This window comes from Pelobates fuscus, chromosome 1 (genome assembly GCF_036172605.1).
Source record: "Pelobates fuscus isolate aPelFus1 chromosome 1, aPelFus1.pri, whole genome shotgun sequence".
Taxonomy (NCBI): Eukaryota; Metazoa; Chordata; class Amphibia; order Anura; family Pelobatidae; genus Pelobates; species Pelobates fuscus.
In genome coordinates, this window is record NC_086317.1 from 185,150,877 (window position 1) to 185,168,233 (window position 17,357).

Here is a 17,357-nt window from a genome sequence, read left to right on the forward strand (position 1 = left end):
GGACAGTAGCTCCCCCCAGTGTGTATCATGGGCTTTGAGGACAGGTGTCAATCCATACCTGCCAAGTGACCCTATGTAGGGGTAACAGTCCCTATTCTGCTCTGTGTCAGTGTGTATCATGGTCTCTGTGGACGGGGAACAGTCTCTATTCTGCTCTGTGTCAGTGTGTATCATGGTCTCTGTGGACGGGGAACAGTCTCTATTCTGCTCTGTGTCAGTGTGTATCATAGACTCTGTGGACAGGGAACAGTCTCTATTCTGCTCTGTCAGTGTGTATCATGGTCTCTGTGGACGGGGAACAGTCTCTATTCTGCTCTGTGTCAGTGTGTATCATGGTCTCTGTGGACGGGGAACAGTCTCTATTCTGCTCTGTGTCAGTGTGTATCATGGACTCTGTGGACAGGGAACAGTCTCTATTCTGCTCTGTGTCAGTGTGTATCATGGTCTCTGTGGACGGGGAACAGTCTCTATTCTGCTCTGTGTCAGTGTGTATCATGGACTCTGTGGACAGGGAACAGTCTCTATTCTGCTCTGTGTCAGTGTGTATCATGGATTCTGTGGACGGGGAACAGTCTCTATTCTGCTCTGTGTCAGTGTGTATCAGGGGCTTTGAGGACAGGTGTCAATCCATACCTGCCAAGTGACCCTATGTAGGGGGAACAGTCCCTATTCTGCTCTGTGTCAGTGTGTATCATGGTCTCTGTGGACGGGGAACAGTCTCTATTCTGCTCTGTGTCAGTGTGTTTCATGGTCTCTGTGGACGGGGAACAGTCTCTATTCTGCTCTGTGTCAGTGTGTATCATGGATTCTGTGGACAGGGAACAGTCTCTATTCTGCTCTGTGTCAGTGTGTATCAGGGGCTTTGAGGACAGGTGTCAATCCATACCTGCCAAGTGCCCTATGTAGGGGGAACAGTCCCTATTCTGCTCTGTGTCAGTGTGTATCATGGTCTCTGTGGACGGTGAACAGTCTCTATTCTGCTCTGTGTCAGTGTGTATCATGGTCTCTGTGGACAGGGAACAGTCTCTATTCTGCTCTGTGTCAGTGTGTATCAGGGGCTTTGAGGACAGGTGTCAATCCATACCTGCCAAGTGACCCTATGTAGGGTGGACAGTCTCTATTCTGCTCTGTGTCAGTGTGTATCATGGTCTCTGTGGACAGGGAACAGTCTCTATTCTGCTCTGTGTCAGTGTGTATCAGGGGTTTTGAGGACAGGTGTCCTCAAAACCCCTGCTAAGTGACCCTATGTAGGGGGAACAGTCCCTATTCTGCTCTGTGTCAGTGTGTATCAGGGGTTTTGAGGACAGGTGTCAATCCATATCTGCCAAGTGACCCTATGTAGGGGGAACAGTCTCTATTCTGCTCTGTGTCAGTGTGTATCAGGGATCATTAGGATAGGTGTCAATCCATATCTGCCAAGTGACCCTATGTAGGGGGAACAGTCCCTATTCTGCTCTGTGTCAGTGTGTATCAGGGATTTGACTATCTTTATTCAGATTCAAAAATTACAATTCCAGGAAAAATGTAACAAACATTTACAAGAACATGTTATGCACATCATAGAAACAACGTGAACCTCTTTAAAGCCACAAACTTAAGACAAAAAATACGTACACACAATGTGTAAGGGTTTGAAAGAATATTCTGAATCCTTACATGTTTACTTTATCGTTTGTTTGATTTTTGTGAACCATATATAAACTACAAGCAGCGTGAAAACTATGAAAACTCAAGTGGCCATGCTGATCAAATTAAATAGTATGCTTTACACAGCGTATAAGGGTGATGTCACAGCACAGCGGGAATGTAACAGGGGAAGAGGTGAAAGTCATCCTCCCCCTCCCACAACCCCGCCATATCTGCCAAGTGACCCTATGTAGGGGTAACCGTCTCTATTCTGCTCTGTGTCAGTGTGTATCATGGTCTCTGAGGACGGGGAACAGTCTCTATTCTGCTCTGTGTCAGTGTGTATCAGGGCAGGGCTTTGAGGACAGGTGTCAATGTTAGGTGATTTCTGCCCTTTATGGATTAAAAGCAGACTCTACATCAACTGTGCAATTTTCCATGGGAGTTTTGCCATGGATCCCCCTCCGGCATGCCACAGTCCAGGTGTTAGTCCCCTTGAAACAACTTTTCCATCACTTTTGTGGCCAGAAAGAGTCCCTGTTGGTTTTAAAATTCGCCTGCCCATTGAAGTCAATGGCGGTTCGGGCAGTTCGCCGGTTCGCGAACATTTGCGGAAGTTCGCCGTTCGCGAACCGAAAATTTCATGTTCGCGACAACACTAACTGCCAGGAAAGCAGAACTTTTCAGACTTTTGTCGGCTCAGGCCAGCGAACCTAGACTTGGCACTAGCTCCCAAGGGCCATCTACCGGCACCTCTAATTCCACTCAAGAAACCCTGGCTAAACCCCTAGCCCCTACTCACCTCTGTCGTTCAAGCTGATTGACCCCACCCACCTACAGCCACCTATATGTTACATTTCACCTTGGTGGGCCCTCTTTTTATTACAGGTCTACTCGTATGTTTGTTTCGGCACACCTCAACCAACTTTTGCATCTTCTACAATCCATAACATATTGAAATTCCGAGCGTGTGTGTGTATGTATATATTACATATACAAACACGTATAAGTGTGTATGTAACATTTTTACATAACTATGATTTTATTCATTATATGTTGGGGGATCTGCCTGAGAACCCAGGTTGTCTCCCTGCAGGCAAGTCGAGTGATCCGAGTCATGTGATTGTGGTTTCATCGCTATCATATGACTTGGATTGGTGGGATTGGCTGCAGGAGGACTGCCTCGGTTGTCAGGCAATTACCCTCATCGGATACGGCAAGGAGGGTAAGTATTTCTGCTGCAGTGAAGGCCCGATCGTTAGGGCATGCTATGGTGCCATAACAGAATTAAAACCCTCCTCTTCTACAATGGTACAGCACACCCTAATGTCACAAAGGGATTAAATGGGCAAAAATAGGAAATAATATTAGAAATGATAGAGTAAGAGTTATTTTTATATAAGCATTCAGTCTCCGTTTGAGGAGTAGTTTCTTTTTCCGTCAAAATATAAATCAGTGAATTTATCTACCAAATACCAGTCATAATCCAGTACAGTGATATGTATAGGGACTGACACAATTTTGTGTTTTTGTAGTGTAATGTTAACAATCTTATTTGTCATCTATTTTTCTAAAATCGTCTGGATAACAACAATTAACATACCAAATAAACAAAGAAACACAGTTAAAGAATAACAGAGTTGTTAACATGCAGCCACCTACAAATTTTCAAAACACATTTTGAATTTGCTTGCAATTGATATTTATTTGATGAATTCATAGTTGATGGAAACGTTGAACAAAAGAGCAAAAGATTTATGATGAATCAAAGCAGGTAGCAGTGTGAAAATCATGAATTCCTTGGCATCTGAAAGAAAAAAATATATTTAAGATTTATGTATATAAATATATATCTCTATTTCAACCTGCATATTAGCACAGCATCTGTATGTAGCTAATGGTTTCTATTTTATTTTTCACGCATACTCTTATGCAGTAGATTGTTTTATATATTTCTGTATGCAGAACTGGATATTTATGCAGCTGTATTTATATTTGGCACCTCTAATGGCTTGATGAAGAGAGTAAAAATATTGCCTTTTAATGTCCAATTATATCACTAGTGACACATTAGCATAGCATAACATAAAAGGCTCTGGAGGGTGTAATGTATCTCGTTGGTGTTTTTTTTTTTTTTTTTTTAAATATGATGTATCCCTGTCATGTGAGCTGTGGTTATGTATGAGGGACATTGCAGAGTCTTCACAAATGTGTGTAATTTGGTTGACTGATTTTTGCAAACACAAAGACTGTATTTTCACAAGCCTGTGTAGTACGGCTGACCTTTGGATAGTGCTTCATAGTCAGCCACATCACTATAACCTCACTAATGTAATGGAATTTGGGCTTTAAGTTGTGTTAAATTTAATTTTGGCCAACTGTAACATTATTTTAAAATCATTTTTTTGCTGTACAGCCAATAAGAGAAGTAAATCTGATATTCCACAAGTTCTCATACATGAAATGGGTGTTCATTTTTGGAAAGTGGAGGGGAGTGTGTTAGTATCATTATTCATCTAATTTAGGGAGGCCCAACAATCTAAAATGGAACAAGAACACTCTAAAGTTGGAAATACCGATCTGTCAATTAGACATCCATGGAGGTTTTCTTCCACTTCTAAACAGCAGAGGCTCTACCTAGAGTGTGCTTGCTTTCCCAATTATCCATTGTCACGGTTCACTCCTTAGTAGATATGCCTTTGTGCAGTACCTATACTTACCACTCTCACGGTTTGACACTATTCCTCATTTCTTTTCATTTAGCACTTCAGCTGGTCCTTGATTAGCACCTATATAGTTCGGTTTCACCCTCCCCTCTTGTTCAGATCATTCTTTCCTGGTTCCTATGATTCTGACCATGCACTCTTTGGTCCTGTATCCTGCGTTCCTTGGTCTTGTGTTCCAGCGTCCTCTGGTCCTGTGTTCTCTGGTTCTGTGTTCCTGTCCTCTGGTTTAGCATCCAGTGACCCTGACCATGCTTCCTTTGATTGTATACAGGGCCGGCCTTAGGGGTGCGCGAGATGTGCGGCCGCACAGCGTGCCATGGAGCAGGGGGCGCCATGTGGCCGGCACAGCTCGCACATGGCTGGGTGAGTGCAGGGGGAGCTGAAGCAATTCCCCGGTTGGAGAGTTCATAATTTCCCACCAGGGACTATGAACGTAAAGGGGCGGGGCTTACCGGACGGCACGGGCGGAGCTTGCTGTGTGGAGGAGGCGTGGCTAAAAAGCAGCCGGGGCGGAGCTTGCAGCTAACTGAAGCTCCAAGTACTTGCTGCAGAGAAAGGAATCCCTGCTTCCACTCCTCCCTTCCAGGTAACTGTGTGTGTGACTCTAGTGTCTGTGTGTGTGTGTGTGTGTCTGTCTGTATGTCTGTGTGTGAGAGAGACTGTACTCTGTGTGTGACTGTCTGTAGCAGTGTCTGACTGTCTGCCTTGTGTGTGTGAGAGAGACTGTACTCTGTGTGTGACTGTACTCTGTGTGTGACTCTGTAGCAGTGTCTGACTGTCTGCCTTGTGTGTGTGAGAGAGACTGTACTCTGTGTGTGACTGTACTCTGTGTGTGACTCTGTAGCAGTGTCTGACTGTCTGCCTTGTGTGTGTGAGAGAGACTGTACTCTGTGTGTGACTGTACTCTGTGTGTGACTGTCTGTAGCAGTGTCTGACTGTCTGCCTTGTGTGTGTGAGAGAGACTGTACTCTGTGTGTGACTGTACTCTGTGTGTGACTGTACTCTGTGTGTGACTGTCTGTAGCAGTGTCTGACTGTCTGCCTTGTGTGTGTGTGTGAGAGACTGTACTCTGTGTGTGACTGTACTCTGTGTGTGAGTGTCTCCCTGTGTGTGTGTGTAGGAGACTGTACTCTGTGTGTGGCTGACTGACTGTCTGTGTGTGAGACTGTACTCGTGAGTGTCTGTAACGGTGTCTGACTGTGTGTGTGTGTGTGTGTGAGACTGTACTCTTTGTGTGACTGTCTGTAGCAGTGTCTGACTGTCTGCCTGTGTGTGTGTATGACTGTCTGTGTGTGTGAGACTGTACCTGATTGTAACTGTGCCTGACTGTCTGCCTTTTTGTGTGACTGTAACCAGGGCTGGCCTTTGGGGTGTGTGAGCAGTGTGGCCAGGTGGCCAACACAGCTCGCAGTCAGTCACTGACAAACCGACCCGAATTGGAATGCATGAGGAGCATGGAGGAGAAGCATGGGGGCCCGACGTCGGAAGGATCCACTCAGTGGGTGTCAGAGCGGCAGGTGCTCTTCAGTCGCAACGTCAGGAAGAGTAGGAAAAACTGACAGCTGTATCCAGGGAGCAGCAGCCTTTAATGTAAGTGCTTGTCCTTATTGCTTTATATTGAAGTGAACAGGTGGCTAGTGATAAAGGGGGGCAGGGGGCTAGTGATTAAAGGGGGGCAGGGGACTGGTGATAAAGTGGGGCAGGGGGCTGATAAAGGGGGCAGGGATTTGTTGAAGTGGGTGCAGGCGACAGATTGTGAATGTGCCTGAAATTGTCTAGAGGGGGTCAAACAAAGATGGCGGGGGGGGGCGCCACAAAATTGGCTCGCACAGGGCGCCTGAACACCTAAGGCCGGCCCTGATTGTGTATCCTGGTTCTGGCCTTGTGGCTCTGGACCTGTGTACTGTCTGTTGTTCATGGTGGCTGCCCGGTCCTGCCCAAGAGTATTTCATATACCAAAAGATTGTTCCTTATGCTCTGCCTGCACCATTCGTGCTAATCCTAAGTTACTGTAAATACTTGTTTTTGGCATTGTATATTTGTTTGATATGTCGTTTTCTTTTTGTTTTCGTAATATATATACCGTATATACTCGAGTATAAGCCGAGTTTTTCAGCCCATTTTTTGGGCTGAAAAACCCCAACTCGGCTTATACTCGAGTCAAGGTCTGTATTATGGCAATTTGCATTGCCATAATACAGACCGGGGGAGAGGGGGGCTGGCAGAGCTGTACTTACCTTTCCTGCAGCTCCTGTCAGCTCTCTCCTCCTCCGCGCCGTCCGTTCAGCACCTCGGTCAGCTCCCAGTGTAAGTCTCGCGAGAGCCGCGGCTCTCGCGAGACTTACAGTGTGAGCTGATAGAAGGAGCTGCACGGACGGCGCAGAGGAGGAGAGAGCTGACAGGAGCTGCAGAACAGGTAAGTACAGCTCTGCCAGCCCCCCTCTCCCCCCCCACTGAACTGCCACTGGACCACCAGGGAAGGAGAGCCCCCCTCCCTGCCATGTATCAAGCAGGGAGGGGGGACGAAAAAAAAAAAAAATAAGAAATAATAATAATAAAAAAAATAATAATAATAAAAAAAATAATAAAAAAAGGGGGTATAAGGACCACTGTGGGAGGGGGGGGGGGTATAAGGACCACTATGGGAGGGAGGGGGTGGGATAAGGACCACTATGGGAGGGAGGGGGGGTATAAGGACCGCTATGGGAGGGAGGGGGGGGATAAGGACCACTATTGGAGGGAGGGGGTGGGATAAGGACCACTATGGGAGGGAGGGGGGGATAAGGACCACTATGGGAGGGAGGGGGGGATAAGGACCACTATGGGAGGGAGGGGGGGATAAGGACCACTATGGGAGGGAGGGGGGGGGATAAGGACCACTATGGGAGGGAAGGGGGGGATAAGGACCACTATGGGAGGGAGGGGGGGATAAGGACCACTATGGGAGGGAGGGGGGGGATAAGGACCACTATACCACTATGGAAGGGAGGGGGGGATAAGGACCACTATCGGAGGCAGGGGGGTGGGATAAGGACCACTATGGGAGGGAGGGGGGGAGAAAAGGAACACTATGGGAGGGAGGGGGGATAAGGACCACTATGGGAGGAAGGGAGGGGGGGGATAAGGACCACTATGGGAGGGAGGGGGATAAGGACCACTATGGGAGGGAGGGGGGGGGATAAGGACCACTAGGGGAGGGAGGGGGGATAAGGACCACTAGGGGAGGGGAGGGGGAAGTAAGGACCACTAGGGGAGGGGAGGGGGAAGTAAGGACCACTAGGGGAGGGGTGAGTCAGGACCACTGGGGGAGGGGGGTGAAGGAACACGGGGGTGGGGAGGTAAGGACCACTGAGGGAGGAGGAGGGGAGGTCAGGACATATGGGGGGGGCAAATATCCTTGCACCGGCCCTGCACACACTGCATTCATACATACACTGCACTCATACACACACACTGCACTCACACACACTGCATTCATACACACACACGCTGCACTCATACACACACACGCTGCACTCATACAGACACACGCTGCACTCATACACACACGCTGCACTCATACACACACGCTGCACTCATACACACACGCTGCACTCATACACACACACGCTGCACTCATACGCACACACTGCATTCATTATACACACACTGTAAATAAATATTCAATTAATATATTTTTTTTAGGATCTAATTTTATTTAGAAATTTACCAGTAGCTGCTGCATTTCCCACCCTAGTCTTATACTCGAGTCAATAAGTTTTCCCAGTTTTTTGGGGAAAAATTAGGGGCCTCGGCTTATATTCGGGTCGGCTTATACTCGAGTATATACGGTACTTATTATTTACTCTCATTCGTTGTGTCTTGTCATTTTTTTCTCTGCAAATTGGGTTCTCACATTTAAAGGGATATTGCTGTCTCAGGACAGCACCCCTTCCTGTCCTGTCATCCATGAGCTATATTACATCTCATGGTATAGCATAGGAAATTACATGATTTTGTTATTTTATGACGAAAAAAAGTCATGATTTTACGAAAGACACAGAGGCAAGTATTGCTTAACCCTTTCTTTACTGTCCACCAATAGCAGCAAATAATACAAACAGTAAGAAAAAATGGTAACCATAGAGATAAGCCACTCCCATATCAAGTCTCAGTGTAATAGTCAGCACCTCCCCACATATTTCCTCTTTCTTTGGAGATGCAACACAAATAACAACAAAACAGGAACCGATGAATCAGTCCAACCACAGCAGAAATCCAGCCGGACTCCAATCAGGAACCATAAATGAACTGGTACCAATCCATCAAAGAATAGAATCGCCAACAGTGAGGAGCCCATCACAGAACAATCCATAGACCTCCAGCCAATGGGTTGAAGCCTTGTGGGAAGTAGCGAGGACCCCCAAGCAGTACAGAATCAACCTGTGAAAAGATAAAAACAGAAGCCCAACGGTTAAATCAGTACTTGAACCAAAGTTCGCATGCCAAGACATAACATATTGATAAACTGAATCAACACAGTGCCCATATCGCAAGACAAACCCACCAGACAAAACATACAGCATAGGCAGGTCATATAAGCATAATTGGTAAAACACAGAGCGCATCACAAATACCTACCACCCCTTGGAAACCCACATCAGAGAGCAAATCAACAGGGAGGGAGAATTAAGTGAAATAAAAATAGAAGGGTGGGACAATACTCGCCTCCTTGTCTTTTATAAAAATCATGACTTTTCATCATGAAATAGCAAAATAGTGTACATTTATGTCAAAACATGGAGGCTCATATTGCAAGTTTAAAGCTGATCAATAACAGAAGAAAAAGCGTGAGGGTCTGGTCTAAAGTAAAATTTGGGAAAAATGGATTTGCAGGACCAGTCCGCCATCCTCATAAGGTCTTCCAGACGCGCCCCTGAAACCACCATAGACGTGGCTGAAGCCCCCTGGGAGGAATGGGCGCTAAAGATGGACGTATCTACACCAGCCAGCGACATCACCCATTTCACCCAGCGAGCCAAGGTAGTACTGGACACAGGAAAAAGGTTGACGAACCGAGAGGAAAAGCTGAGGGGACGAAACCAAATGATGTGCACTCGTTCAAAGTTCATATTCCCACAAACAGGTCATTGGATACAATGCCGGGGTAACTGGAAAACACGGATACGAAGCCGACAGAATATATGCCTTAGTGCGTCTGGAGATGTTAAATGTCACCCCGTCCGGAGTGAAAAACCTAGCTTTGTAGTCCAAGGCACAAACATCCGAAACCCATTTGTATGAAATGAGGCAAAAAAGGGTGACCAATTTTGCCGATAACTGTTGTAAGAAGAGGTCCGAGTTAGGGGGCTAGGAAGTAAAGAGCGACAAAATGCAGGAGATGTCCCAAGTAGCCGAGTATCGAGGCCTAGGATGGCGTGAAAGTCGCGAACCCCGAAGCAAGCGGCACACCAAAGGATGCTGGCCTGCGGGCCAGCCGTCAAAACCCTGATGGGCGGAGGAAATGGCCAATCTGTACAAGTTAATCGTGCGATACACCCGACCAGCCTCGAATAACGAAGTGAGGAATTGGAGGATCGCAGTTACAGGTGCCAAAACAGGATCCATGTTCCGAGCCAGGCACCAGCCAGCCCAAGCTCTCCAAGCAGTCCCATATGATCATCTAGTCCCGGGAGCCCATGGGTCCGCCAAGAGGCATCGAGTTGCGTCCAAAACCCCTTGGACTTCCCAAGAACCCCGGAAAACCTACACAAGAGCAGCGGCAATGACCCATCCAGCAGGAGAGGGTGACGTTGGCCTGATGGGTCCAGAAGGAGGTCTGTCCGGGTAGGATGGCAGCAGTCTGGGCACATCCACTGCCAGCTCCAGGAGCTGTAGGAACCATGACTGAGTCCCCCAGAGCAGTGTCAGCAGAATCAGGTCAGTCATTTGGTGAAGAACTTGGAGCAGGACCTGAGGGGTCATGGCAAACGGAGGGCAGGCATAAGGGAGCAAGCCGGTCCAGTCTTGCATGGCCGGATCCGGGCGCCAGCTGTAGAACCGTGGCTATTGGATATTGAGTCGGGATGCCAAGAGGTCGATGGCAAAGGGACCCCAGAGGGACGAGATAGCGGAGACCGCCCCTACGTCCAATCTCCAATCGCTGCTGTCCAACAGATAGCGTGAACTCCAATCTGCATGAATGTTGTGGAGTCCCGGGAGGTATTCCGCCTTGACAACCAGATCCCTGGCCAAGCAATAAGACCAAAAGTCCTTCGCCAGGCATGCCAGAACCGCTCTGTGTCCAGAGAGATCATGTCCGCATAGGATGCTCCATTGCGGAGGTGTGCAATCTTCAGGTGTTGGAGGGCACAGTAATGGAGAGGGGTTGGGAACACCACCTGGATTGAAGATGCCAGGAGTCCAATGATCCATGCCAGTTGACGGAGCGATAACTGAGGGTGCGCTGGAGCGCGGCGTAACTCCTTGCGAATGGTCCAAATCTTGGATGGAGGAAGACTCTAGGATTCCATTACGGAGTCTATGGTGAACCCGAGGAACGCCATATATCGCAAAGGAGATAGGCAGGATTTCTCCCAGTTGAGGAGGAAACCCAGGTGAGAGAGGAGGTCCATCATCCATTGCAGGTGTCGCAGGAGGACTGAGTGATCCTGTGCCATGATAAGGATGTCGTCCAAGTAGACAACTCCTCAACTGCGCAACCAAGCAATGACTGAGCGCATCAATTTCGTGACGCACCAAGGTGCCGACGAGAGTCCAAAGGGAAGGCATGTAAAGCGCCAGGTGTCGCCTTTCCAGAGGAAGCGTAATAAGTCTCTGGACGTCTCGGCTACTGGGACCATCAAGTATGCGTCCTTCAGATCCAATTTTGCCATAAAGTCATTGTGAAGGAGTAAGTCTCGCAGAAGGTGGATGCCCTCCATCTTGAAGTGGCAGTAGCACACCAAGGTGTTGAGGGGACGGAGAGTGATTAATTGTACTGGGTGCATCTGACTGCCCTTCTTTTCCACCAGAAAAATTTTGCTGAGTACCCCTGCTTGGTATGTGGGGGCTAGTTCTATCGCCCCTTTTTTGTGAAGGGCCAACAATTCTGCGTCTGTCAGAGAGCGCAATAGGGTGAGGAGGGGGAATGTGACATAACAGAGTGTCGACCAATTCTATGTGGAAACCCTGAACGGTGGTCAGAACCCAAACCTCTGAGGTGATGGTTGACCAAGCGTGGAAAAAATGACAGAATCTGCCACCTACACATACATTGGAAAAAACATGAGGTAGATGTAAGCTTACCGTAAGGGCGTCTGGAACCGGAGTTCCCTCTGAAGCCTCTGGATCGCCATGGCCTTCCACGAGAAGGGAAGAAGGGGGACTGGTTTCTTGCCTCTTGGTAGGGCATTCTCTAGGTGTAGGAGCCTCATCCTGATCCACGGGAGTGGTAGTTGGAACAGCCGGACAGACGACCCCTGAATCTGCCGGCCCTGGTAGAGACCTGACCTTGAAATACCCTCTTCATGGAGGATTGGGCCTTGTCCAGGGCTGTAAAAGCTCCCACAAAACGCCCCAGGTCCTTTATGAAGGAGTCCCCTAATAAAAGGCATCCTTGCTCGCCTCGATGAGGGCAAGGTTGGCCAACTTCAGTTCAATTTTAAAAAGAATGGCTTTACGCCATTCTATGGACAGGGAGGTGTTAACACTGCCCACTATGCAGCCACCCAGCCACGGAGTTCTTCCGGGTCAACCTGCCTGTTCTCGGCTCTGGCGACTTCAGCCAGGTCAAACAGATGTTTGTCTTGACATGATTTTAGTGCCGAATTCATCCCAACTTGGAGTGGAATTGGGTCACTTTGGGATCAACTATAGGGGCCGCACAGACTTTGCTAGGCACCAAAGGCCATGCGCATTCAGCCCTAAGTTTATTATGTGCCACCTTACTGACGGGACGTCTTACCCAATTCTCTAGGTATCTTGCCACATGGTCCACTGGGAGCCATTCAGGCGACCTCGGATGATTGAGAGCATCCGGGTCGAGCATGGGTTCCCCAGATGGATCCATGAGGGTGGCACCCGCAGTAGCTAGGGAGTCAATCCGAGAGCCACTCACAGCCACCCCCGATTGAGCAGGGATAAAAGGGTCAATGTCCTGCTTGCCCACCTCATTATCAGAGTCATACACGGACCCAGCATCAGCCTCCTCAGTAGACACGATTTCTGAGTCGGAGTCACTCTCCTGTTGTGCTCTAGCACATTTCCACTGCCGCGCCCGTTCTGCCTGGCGCAGAAAGGCTCTTTTGTGTAATATGGGCATGCTATCATGGGTGGTCAAGTGTACATCTGTCATATGGGTTCTGGAGGCAGAGGGACTTAAATGCCTGGACTTGATGGTAGCCTTTTTAGGTGCTTCACCTGCAAGGTCTGAGACAGGATGCGTTATGAGCATCAGTGTGACCGAACTTTCTGCGGCCAGTGGGTGCGTGAGTAAGGCCTGGGAGATGGTCTGGGAGATGGCAGAAGACATAGAGCCATAGCAGCCATAATGGTGACTGAGCGCTGTAGCTCCAGGGACTGAGCTTCATCAGGCACACACATGGGGTCCAATGCAGATGAAGGGGAATTAGAACAGGAAGATGGGTTTCCCAGGCAGGCACCTTAGGTTTGGGTAGAGTTTGCTGTGAGATTCCCCAACAAATTATAAGGTTTACTGAACAAATAATTCAAACAAAATAAAACCGTACAGGCTAGTAGGAGTTAATCACCCAAGACAAGATATTCACCAGAGAGGGTAGAGATAGGGAAGCTCACCAGGGCCCAGACCAGCAGACAGGAAGAGACACAAGGTAGCACAGAGCCAGAAGGATAGAATGTCAGAAAATGGCCGCCGCAAATTCGCAAGATTCGCTGCAAAAAATCGTGTGAATTCGTCAAATTCACGAACTGAATGTTTGGTAAAAAATTAATTTGTGGGAAGAAACAAACGAATAGTAAGACTATACCAAACAGAAGAATGAAGAAAACCATTCGTGTAAAATAGATGAACGAGGCAAACAGACAAAGGATGCTATATGCCGGTAAAACAAACTAACAGCATGGATTCGTGATTAATTTTGCGGAATGGGCTGATTCATAGAAGAAAGCAGCCTGTGGTGGAACAGACCTCTCCACGTGTTCTTGGAGGGGGCTGCTTGCCCGCCTCCTACCTTCTGACTATGACCCTGGGTTATATGGCATTTGAAAACACTATTTGTGCCCTGTGACAAAACTGGAGATTGTGCACAAACATGACTATTGTCCATATTTTTTATGATTCCCTCTCTGTATATTTTTATGTGATTAATGTTTTGGGGTCCCTGTGATATGTTTTATAATACTGTATTTCCCTGCCTGTGATAATTAAGTTAGTCTATTGTGTTGAGATAATTGTATCACAGGCAGAGGGGAGGATTTCTGATGTAATGAATGGGAGTGTTAGCTGTGTTGTAATGTGTTGATTGGTTGTTCTTCAAAACCCTGTGGGCAGTACTATGTTTGTAGAATGTGAATAAAAGAGGCTGTATTTGCCAGTACAGTCAGTTCTACTTCACCTTCAATCTAGAGTCCTGTCTCTTATTGGGGGAATCTGCTACAAGAGATTGCTATGCTTGTCCTACTACCTTGCTAAATCACTACTAAGCTCTTGTAAGAGCCTTGCTTTCTGGATGAGTCTACGGTGGTTATGGTGTCGGCTGGAGTGCTTGGAGCCCTCAGGAAGTGCTAGGAGCATCCATCAACGAAGGTAGTCAGTCGGAGTGCCAGGTGATCAGTTACACAGCCGAACAGAGGAGGTGAAACAGGCGCAAAAGGCCACTAAACAGACAGGGAGAAGGGGGTAATAATAAATAATCAATAATTTAATCAAATCTAGGTAAGATTAAATATGTAATGTACTTATCTTTGTGTGGAGCAGTAAAGAAAGAGGAAATATGTGGGGACGTGCTGACTATTATACTGGGACTTGATATGGGAGTGGCTTATCTCTATGGTTACCATTTATTCTAACTGTTTGTATTCTTTGCTGCTATTGGTGGACAGTAAAGAAAGGGTTAAGCAATATGAGCCTCCGTGTCTTGACATAAAATCCACAATTGCATGCTTGCTCTCCAGAACAGGCTACTCGGTGAGAAGCCTCTGATTGGTGTATTGCCTTGCACAGACTAAAAGTATGTGTTGGAGAACAGGGAAGGGTTTGCAAAGACTGCAGACAGCAGGTCTGTAGGTTTTGCAAGCAGTTTTTTCATATGCCCCTAAAGAAAACATGCCGTGGAGTATATCTACTTAATAGTTTAAAAAAATAAATATATTTTATAACAGTTTTGTTGCCTGCAGATTAAATGACCCTAAACTTTAGCATATACATCCCACCATATGATCAGAACTACATATTCCTGACATTAGACCCTTGCGTAATTGACAGTGTGCGGCAGAAGGAAAATGGGTGAGTTTGAAAATGGGATTCAAAGCAATGGGCATGGATTATCTCCATATATACTTGCTACAATGCACGAGTAAGGAGTAGTGATGTCGCGAACATAACATTTTCGGTTCGCGAATGGCGAACGCGAACCTCCGCAAATGTTCGCGAACCGCCATAGACTTCAATAGGCAGGCGAATTTTAAAACCCACAGGGACTCTTTCTGGCCACAATAGTTATGTAAAAGTTGATTCAAGGGGACGAACACCTGGACTGTGGCATGCCGGAGGGGGATCCATGGCAAAACTCGCATGGAAAATTACACAGTTGATGCAGAGTCTGGTTTTAATCCATAAAGGGCAAAAATCACCTAACATTCCTAAATCACAATGGATATGGATTGACGCCTGACATATGACATATTGACACCTTGACATATGGATTGACACCTGGCCTCAGAGACCCTGATACACACTGACACAGAGCAGAATAGGGACTGTTCCTCCTACATAGGGTCACTTGGCAGATATGGATTGACACCTGTCCTCAGGGACCCTGATACACACTGACACAGAGCAGAATAGGGACTGTTCCTCCTACATAGGGTCACTTGGCAGATATGGATTGACACCTGTCCTCAGAGACCCTGATACATACTGGCACAGAGCAGAATAGGGAATATTCACTAAATGCCAAACATTGTTATACAGGGGAATATTCAGTAAATAAGGATAAGGGGGGACCTACTGTCCTCCCCCTTCGCCCCCACCCCTGTGCGGTGGGTGGGGGCCATAAATCACAATGGGGGGACCTACTGTCCTCCCGCCCGCCCCCACCCATGAGCGGTGGGTGGGGGCCATAAAAATAATGAGGGGGGGACCTACTGTATGATGTTGTATCGATCAGGTAGTGTAAGGGTTACACTCGCTTCACAGTGTCAGACCAAATTACCCGTTTAACGCACAGCAAACAACCGCAAACAGTACATTTGCACAAGGTTGGATACCAAGCTAGCCATGTCCCGTTCCTTGTCCTCACTGATGTCATTGAAGGTCTCTTCCTCCACCCAGCCATGTACAACACCAAGGGTCCCCGAAAGGTGACAACAAGCCCCCTGGGACGCCTGCTTTGTTTGGTCTTCCACCTCCTCAAAGCCACCTTCCTCCTCTGACTCCTCTTCTTCAGACTCCTCTCTCTGCATTGCCTCTCTCTGCGTTATTATAAGGTGTGTTAAGTAGTACTATTCTTATCAGTTTAATCCCTGTTACGAGTAGAGGACTATTTCCTTGTTTTGCCAAACCCCTTCAAAGATGGAAAAAGCGGTATGAGTGGAAGAAATGAGAAAATGTGGTCAGGTGGTGGTGCCAGCCCCACCGAGGGCTTGTACCCAGGTATGCTAATAAACTGAAAAAAGAAAAAATCTCCCAAGAAGGAGATCTAAAACTGGCATAGGAAAAGGTTAGACAACTATAATAAAGTGATCCCTACAAATCCTACTGAGCATAGGTGTATAATAGAGGGAGAAAGGGAAAGCAGAGTAATGCTTCCTAATACCGTGGTTAGTACCCTTTGTAAAAGTAAATTGAGTAATGGAAAAAAGTCTTTATTGTATCATTTATAAATAACAAAGGGATACTATACTCATTCCCCTATAGTGGCTAATTGTGTAATAATGGTAATACTATTACCTATTATATAATATTGCCAGGGGCAAGGAAATTCCCTCTAAATAGATGGGTATAGGCAGAGAGTATGGAGACCGGAGTGATGCTGTCATAAAGTGTCAATAAGGTGATATAAAGTTAAATGTATCACAGACACACAGCCAACCTTTCTTTTAGCTAGTTTCCAGAAATGCTGGATAGGTAGAAGGGCTATAAATACTCAGAGAGGTCTAAGAAGAATCCTCTAAACTAGCCATAATCTCCTTAAACACCTTCAAGGGTGTTCTAAGCTAGAGCTCAATCTAAACGTTTAGATGACTGCCTGATTTCCCATCACAGATGCTGGCTAGTAATAACACTGTGCAAGACAAAGAGTGGGTCTAACTGCCCATAGTGCAGTAAAGTGTCCCTAGTGAAGTGAAAAAGAGAATAACGAGCTGGCGCCCAAGAGAATAACGAGCTGGCGCCCTATCAGGAGACGTGTATATGGCATCGATTTTAGGAACCGGGAGATGGAAAAAGATGCTTGGTCGGTCCTCCTACTTTAAATTTGGGGCACTGCGTATGCAATCTAATGTGCCACCAGGTAGGAGTGGTGTGTTAAGTAGTACTATTCCTATCAGTTTAATCCCTGTTATGTGCCTTTTTTTTGGTTTGGTTTTTGAAGCCACAGTGCAGCACCAGAACCCGAAAAATTAGTCATGTACACATGCCTGAAAAATTAGGTATTGTTGCAGCGCTGCTGTAGCAGCGGCCAGAAAAATTGATGTTTGTTTCCCAGGCAGAAAGTGCCCTAAAACATTGCGGCTTGAACCCTAGTTGGTGGCGGGTAAGTCTACCGGCATTCAGAGCTAAAATACAGCAGCGTGTGGACCATTTTTAGCCCAAGGCAGCTCATC

The 17,357-nt window shown here is 47.0% G+C and overlaps 1 protein-coding gene across 2 annotated transcripts in view; it reads right to left on the bottom strand.

The window, feature by feature from the left end:
• Window positions 1-3,311: 3,311 nt before the first annotated feature.
• Window positions 3,312-17,357, bottom strand: part of TNNI1 (troponin I1, slow skeletal type) — a 281,023-nt gene continuing 266,977 nt past the window's right edge. For both annotated transcript variants that reach the window (XM_063453173.1, XM_063453172.1), the window contains exon 8: window positions 3,312-3,433. The gene's annotated coding sequence lies outside the window, so the exon portion shown is untranslated. The remainder of the gene's footprint in view (window positions 3,434-17,357) is intronic.